We start from the raw sequence: 7,973 nt of genomic DNA, 5'->3' as shown, positions 1-7,973 counted from the left end.
ATTAGGTCTCTCCTTTTTGCAGATGATGTGGTCCTTATGGCTTTAACTGGCCAGGATCTTCAGCTCTCATTGGATTGGTTCGCAGCCGAGTGTGAAGCGACTGGGATGAGAATCAGCACCTCCAAGTCCGAGGTTCTCGCCCGGGAAAGGGTGGAGTGCCATCTCGAGGTTGGGCAGGAGATCCTGCCCCAAGTGGATGAGTTCAAGTACCTGGAGTCTTGTTCATGAGTGAGGGAAGAGTGGATCATGAGATGCACAGGCTGATCGGTGCGGCGTCTTCAGTAATGAGGACGCTATATCGATTCGTTGTGGTAAGAAGGAGCTGCGCCAGAAGGAAAAGCTTTCAATTTACCGGTCAAATATACGCTTCACAGCATAATACTGTCATCTGTTTAGCGGCATTACACTGTTATTTTAGTGTATCTACTGTAATATCCATTAACAGTTAATTACAGTAAAATAATTGTAAGCACTATAGACTGAGCTTTACAGTATAATGCCACTAGAAGTTAATGAGTTGAACTTTTAATTTTTCAAAATCAAAATCCCTGCAATCTGCTGGCATAAAAATGACTGGAGAAATGGCCTTGCAAGATTATGTTTTTATTAACCAATTATTTTAAAGTGCATCAAATACATTCAAAGTACATTTAGTGCATTCTTCTTATTTTCAGTAAAGCATTTTAACATTTATAACATGTCCACTTAATTTCTAACTGGAGACAAAACACTGAACACGAGTCCAGTGTTTAGTTGTCGGCTACATAAAGCCCCACTCAAAGTCTGTGAGATGTTTTATAAGGGTGGCTACGTGAGGATTTACAGTTGCTGCCTTTTTCTGGACCAGCTTCCCGGTCTTCTTGGACACCACCTTTCCCTGGCTAGCCTTTGTTCCCCTCTCAGGGTTAACGCCAATGAATCGCCTAAAAAAGAGAGAAAGCATATTAGATATTCTGTTGTGATTGAAGATTACTTGCAGTCGATACAGAACCCCCCTCACATTGTTATTTAGGAATATGCACTGCACAAATATTAATATCAATTTTAGGATATATGTGAGCCTATACCATAACCACAGCTGTAGATGAGTGAATGCTCTAAAACCCATTAAGACAAATTCAGAGAGGAAGACAATGCTAAAGCCTCCCCAATCCCTCTCTCTATTTATGTTTTCTCTCCATCTACGGGACCGTGTATTCACGCTGATGTTTCCTGCTTTCACCCATTTAACATATCGTTACCTGCTCATTACCTATCTTCTCTGCATCCTGGGGTCACACTGGTGCTTCTTGCCTTTACCCATTCAACATATCTTTACCTGCACATTACCTAACTTCTCTGCATAGTGTGGTCACGCTGGTGCTTTCTACCTTTACCCATTCAACATATCGTTACCTGCACATTACCTACCTTCTCTGTATCCTGGAGTCAAGCTGGTGTTTCCTGCCTTTACTCATTCAACATATCTTTACCTGCACATTACCTACCTTCTCTGTATCCTGGCGTCTAGCTGGTGTTTCCTGCCTTCACCCATTCAACATATCTTTACCTGCACATTACCTACCTTCCCTGCATCCTTGGGTCACACTGGTGCATCTTTCTTTCACCATACAACATATCTTCACCTGCACATACCTACCTTGTCTGCATGGCCTCGACCACACCTGCGCTTCCTTCTTTCACCCATTCAACATACCTTCACCCGCACATTACCTACCTTCCCTGCATGGTGGGGTCACACTGGTGCTTCCTGCCTTTACCCATTCAACATATCTTCACCCGCACATTACCTACTTGCTCTGCATTCTCGGGTCAAGCTGGTGCTTCCTGCCATCATCCAGTCAACATATCTTTACCTGCAAATTACCTACTTTTTCTGCATCCTGGGGTCAAACAGGTGCTTCCTTCTTTGACCCAGTCAACATATCTTTACCTGCACATTACCTACCTTCTCTGTATCCTAGAGTCAAACTGGTGCTTCGGTCCCTAATAAGAAGGTACACAAAGGAACAGAAGAGTCATTGATTTAAGGCACACAATTGGGGAAATGACAAGTCAAATTCCTGAACAGAGGTGAGAAATATAAAATAAAATATCCTAACAGTATTTTAACAGTATCAAGAGGATTTACCTTTGAACAAATTCCAATGTCCGAGGACCTTCCTCTTGGTATTCCAAGTTGAACACATAGTAGGTGGCAAGAAGGGCAGCAAGCCCTGAGATTAAGCTAGGTTGGACGCCTTTGCAGATGACATCACCTTCCATGCTGATCATCCAACGTTTTATTGTGACTTTGTCACCAGCAACTGGTACAGTCAAGAAATGCAGTTTATGTTCCTAAACAGTATCCAATATGGGTAGCATTTTAAAAGTATTTGGAATGGCCACCTCACTCGCTCTCTCTTTCCTCTGTTTACATCTAGTCTCCTAAGGCAGTGGTTCTCAAATGGGGGTACGAGTACTCCTGGGGGTACTTGAAGGTATGCCAAGGGGTACGTGAGATTTTTTTTAAATATTCTAAAAATAGCAACAATTCAAAAATCCTTTATAAATATATTTATTGAATAATACTTCGACAAAATATGAATGTAAGTTCATAAACTGAACAACTAATCAAGTAGGCTATTCCATTCATTACCATAAAGCCAGAGTTTCCCCCATGCCATGATGGTTTGACTCTACCTGGCGGTGCCACACGGCATCAACTGTCAATCAACTATCCATGTAGAAAACAATGGAGGCTTGGTTAAAGCGTAGTGGACATGTTCCATAAATATTGATGTTAAAGATTTCTTTTTTTGTGAAGAAATGTTGAGAAGGAAGTTCATGAATCCAGATGGATCTCTATTGCAATCCCCAAAGAGGGCACTTTAAGTTGATTACTTCTATGTGTAAAAATATTTATTTATGATTGAATCACTTGTTTATTTTTCAACAAGTTTTTAGTTATTTTTATATCTTTTTTTCCAAATAGTTCAAGAAAGACCACAACAAATGAGAAATATTTTGCACTGTTATACAATTTAATGAATCAGAAACTGATGACATAGTGTTGTATTTTACTTCTTTATCTCTTTTTTTCAACCAAAAATGCTTTGCTCTGATTAGGGGGTACTTGAATTTAAAAAATGTTCACAGGGGTACATCACTGAAAAAAGGTTGAGAACCACTGTCCTAAGGCAGTGGTTCTCAACCTTTTTTCAGTGATGTGAACATTTTTTTAATGCAAGTAGACCTCCATGTCTTCATAACAGGAATATCCTGAATTCTCAAGTTGCATATCACAATAGTCATCATCAGTGTTAATAACACAAGAGCTGCTTGGATTTGCTGTAACTGTAAATCTTTTTTCACATTGACTGAAGGGGCACGTAACTGTCCTACCTTCGGTAATATGACTTTTCAAATGCAGGAGAAGGGCCCGTATATCATCGCACTTCGCGCTACATGAGACAATATTACAAGGTAAACCTTCTGCGCTATACATATCAGTCCTACTCTTGCCATATTTATGACGACGGCTGTGAGTTTTGAAGGCTGAGAAGTTGGAAAAAACTCTTGTGCATTTAGGGAAAGCACACTTAAACGATGCATTAGGCATACAACTATGACTTCGCATGTGTCTAACATACGCAAATACATTGCTGCAAGTCGTAGCACATATGTTGCAAGTTATCATCTTTTATGATGACTATGACAAAAAAGAAGAAAACTTAGCTAGCTAGCATGCGGCGGTACATGCGCGTGGTCAACGATAGTGTCTGTGATGCTGACTGTGACGCTATGTCATTTCGGACTTTATAAATATATATATAAAGTAATTCAAACAGAAAATGACACATCAAGGTACAAGTGACTCTTACCTTGTTATCAAAAACACACGATGCAGTAGGATGGATTTAGCAGGGTCGGCCAGGTGAAATGAAGCTCGGTTGGACGAATTGTGGGCGGACCCAAGAAACAAGTCTGAAAAATACTGAATTACACTGTAGGTTTTACAGTAACTTACTGCTGGTCGATATTTTTTGAAAAATGCAACAAAATTTACAGTACTTAACTGCATTTAAGAAGAACATGATAGGTTGATTGGCAACACTAAATTGGCCCTAGTGTGTGAATGTGAGTGTGAATGTTGTCTGTCTATCTGTGTTGGCCCTGCGATGAGGTGGCGACTTGTCCAGGGTGTACCCCGCCTTCCGCCTGATTGTAGCTGAGATAGGCTCCAGCGCCCCCCGCGACCCCGAAGGGAATAAGCGGTAGAAAATGGATGGATGGATGGAGTATATAACTGTAATTTTATTTTTTATTTTTACAGTAATTTTTTACAGTGAAGGTCATGGGTGTCAAACTCTGGCCCGTGGGCCAAATTTGGCCCAACGTGTAATTTGACTTGGCCCTTGTGGCAATATCAAATTAACAAGCTGGACCGTCGATTATACATTGCGGCAGTGCCGCGGTAACACCGCTACTTCTAATACTTGCCAACCCTCCCGGGAGTGACTCCAGCACTCCTCCCGAATTTTTTTTTTTTTTTTTCAGCTAGTCAAACAAGTGCCGGCCCAGTTTCATGTCAGTGCAGCTTCTGCACCCACACACATTTGAATGCAACGCATACTTCATCAACAGCGATACAGGTTACACTGACGGTAGCCAAATAAAAAACTTTAACACTTTTTGAAATATACGCCACACTGTGAATCCACACCAAACAAGAATGACAAACACATTTCGGGAGAACATCCGCACCGTAACACAACATAAACACAACAGAACAAATACCCGGAACCCTTTGTAGCACTAAATCTTCCGGGACGCTACAAGGTGTGTGTGTGTGTGTGGGGGGGGGGGGGTTTGGTGGTAGCGGGGGTGTATTTTGTAGCGTCCCGAAAGAGTTAGTGCTGCAAAAGATTCTGGGTATTTGTTCTTTTGTGTTTATGTTATGTTACGGTGCGGATGTTCTCCCGAAAAGTGTTTTTTATTTTTGTTTGGTGTGGGTTCACAGTGTGGCGTATATTTCTAACAGTGTTAAAGTTTTTTATACTGGCACCCTCAGTGTAACCTGTATCGCTGTTGATGAAGTATGCGTTGCATTCATTTGTGTATGCGTGCTGAAGCTGCACATATCTTGTGACTGGGTGTGAATGATGTTAGAATCGGGTGTACGAGATATGACTGTTGAACACCTTCGTTCGATAATGAAAGTTGCCTCAGCTCAAAGCCTGAGCCCCAACATTAAAGAACTAGCATCTAAAAAAAGATGCCAGGTATCTGGCTTGGGCACATCAAATTAGATCAGTGTGTTGCAAACTGAGCAGTTTAAAGTCCTGAATGGTTGTTTTATTCATTGTTATTTTATTTTCAAATTTATTAGCCTGTGGAAAAAGTTAATGTTGATATTTACCTCAGAAGGCTGCAAATAGAAAAGAGGCATTCAATTTTTATTTAAATTGTATTTGATATGCAATTGATATTTTTTAATTATTATTATTATTATTTGAAACTCCATTTTGCATGTCACTATAAAGTTATATAAGCCTTGCTTGTTCAATATTCAATGCAAAACTTGTTTGGGTCCCTATTAAAAGGTTAATTTGTTCAACCTTGGCCCGCGGCTTTGTTCAGTTTTAAACTTTGGCCCACTCTGTATTTGAGTTTGACACCCCTGGTGAAGGTGAAGCTCTGTCATCCTGGAGGCCACGGGGAAGACCCAGGACACATTGGGAACACTATGTCTCCCGGCTGGCCTGGGAACGCCCCGGGATCCCCTGAGAAAAGGTCCTAGGTGAGGGATCAGACAAAGAGCAGCTCAAAGACCTTTATGAAAAGTACAAATCGAGGACCTAGATTTTTTCTCGCCCAGGCGCAGGTCACCGTGGCTCCCCTGTGGAGCCAGGCGCAGAGGTGGGGCACGATGGCGAGCGACTGGTGGCCGGGCCTGTCTCCATGGGGCCCTGCCGGGCTCATTTCGAAGAGGCAACGTGGGTCAACCCTCCAATGGGCTCACCACTCATGGGCCCATTGAGGTCATAGAGGTCGGATGCAGTGTGAACTGGGCGGCAGCCGAAGGCAATGCACTTGGCAGTCCGATTATCGGCTACATAAGCTCGCTCTTGGGACGTGGAACGTCACCTCGCTGGGAGGGAAAGAGCCTGAGCTGGTGCGCGAGGTGAAGAAGTTCCGGCTAGATATAGTTGGACTCACTTCGACGCACAGCAAGGGCTCTGGAACCTGTTCTCTCAAGAGGGGCTGGACTCTTTTCCACTCTGGCGTTGCAAGCAATGAGAGGCTGGGGTGGCAATTGTTGTTGCTCAAAGCCTGCACGTTGGACTTTAACCCAGTAGACGAGATGGTAGCTTCCCTCCGCCTTCGGGTTGGGTGACGGGTCCTGACTGTTGTTTGTGTTTACGCACCAAACAGCAGCTCAGAGTACCCACTCTTTTTGGATTCCCTTGAGGGAGTACTGGAGAGTGCTCCCTAGGGTGATTCCCTTGTTCTGTTGGGGGACTTCAATGCTCATGTTGGCAAGGACAGTGAAACCTGGAGAGTCGTGATTGGGAAAAATGGCCACCCGGATCTGAACCCAAGTGGTGCTTTGTTATTGGACTTTTGTGCTCGTCACGGATTGTCCATAACAAACACAATGTTCAAACATAAGGAAGAACTTTAAACATGTCACGAGGGAGGTGCTGGACATTGAGTCTGAGTGGACCATGTTCCGTGCCTCTCTTGTCGAGCCTGCTGATTGGAGCTGTGGCCGCAAGGTGTTTGGTGCCTGTCGTGGCGGTAATCCTAGAACTCGCTGGCGGCCACCAGCAGGGAGGGATGCCGTCAAGCTGAAGAAAGAACCTATCGGGTCCTTTTGGCTCATGGGACTCCTGAGGCAGCGGGCATACCGACAGGCCAAGCAGTGCCTGGGGAATCTGTGGTGGACTCTCCTATTTCTGGGGCTTAGGTTGCCTAGGTAGTTAAAAAGCTCCTCTGTGGCAAGGCCCCGGTGGTGGATGAGTTCCTTAAGGTTTTGGATACTGTGGGGCTGTCTTGGTTGACAAGACTCTGCAACATCGCGTGAACATTGGGGGTGGTACCTCTGGATTGGCACACCGGGGTGGTGGTTCCTCTCTTTAAGAAGGGGAACCGGAGGGTGTGTTCCAACTATCGTGAAACACACTCCTCAGCCTTCCCGGTAAGGTCTATTCATGTGTACTGGAGAGGAGGAAACTCGGATCCAGGACGAACAGTGTGGTTTTCGTCCTGGTCGTGGAACGGTAGACCAGGTCTATACTCTCGGCAGGGTCCTTGAGTGTGAAGCGACTGGGATGAGAATCAGCACCTCCAAGTCCAAGTCCATGGTTCTCGCGCAGGAAAGGGTCGAGTGCCATCTCCAGGTTGGGGAGGAGATCTTGCCCCAAGTGGAGGAGTTCAAGTACCTAGGAGTCTTGTTCACGAGTGAGGATAGAGTGGATCGAGAGATCCACAGGCGGTTTGGTGCGGCGTCTTCAGTATTGAGGACGCTATATCGATCCGTTTTGGTGAAGAAGGAGCTGAGCCAGAAGGAAAAGCTCTCAATTTACCGTCGATCTACGTTTCCAGCTTTGGGTTATGACCGAAAGGACAAGCGGCCGAAATGCGTTTCCTCTGCCGGGTGGTGGGTCTCTACCTTAGAGACAGGGTGAGAAGCTCTGTCATCCGGGAGGAACTCAAAGTAAAGCCGCTGCTCCTCCACATTGAGAGGAGCCATGAGGTGGTTCGGGCATCTGCTCAGGATGCCACCCGAACGCCTCTAGGGAGGTGTGGCAGGAGGCCACGGGGAAGACCTAGGACACATTGGAAAGACTATGTCCCCGGCTGGCCTGGGAACGCCTCGGAATACCCCGAGAAGAGCTGGACGAAGTGGCTGGGGAGAGGGAAGTCTGGGATTTTCTGCTCAGGCTGCTGCCCCCGCAACCCGACCTCGGATAAGCGGAAGAAAATGG

The 7,973-nt window shown here is 44.9% G+C and overlaps 1 long non-coding RNA gene across 1 annotated transcript; it reads right to left on the bottom strand.

Annotated features, from left to right (window-relative positions):
• Nucleotides 1–1,364: 1,364 nt before the first annotated feature.
• Nucleotides 1,365–4,017, bottom strand: LOC133635668 (uncharacterized). Its single transcript, XR_009822104.1, has 3 exons — nucleotides 3,864–4,017; nucleotides 2,132–2,306; nucleotides 1,365–1,986 (listed from the first exon to the last, which is right to left on the bottom strand). It is a non-coding gene; the product is annotated as an uncharacterized LOC133635668 (long non-coding RNA).
• Between the last annotated feature and the right edge of the window lie 3,956 nt (nucleotides 4,018–7,973).

The sequence above is a fragment of the Entelurus aequoreus genome, linkage group LG20, assembly GCF_033978785.1.
Source record: "Entelurus aequoreus isolate RoL-2023_Sb linkage group LG20, RoL_Eaeq_v1.1, whole genome shotgun sequence".
Classification (NCBI taxonomy): domain Eukaryota; kingdom Metazoa; phylum Chordata; class Actinopteri; order Syngnathiformes; family Syngnathidae; genus Entelurus; species Entelurus aequoreus.
Note: the sequence above shows the minus strand (reverse complement) of the source record. Positions and strands in the feature narration are given on the sequence as shown.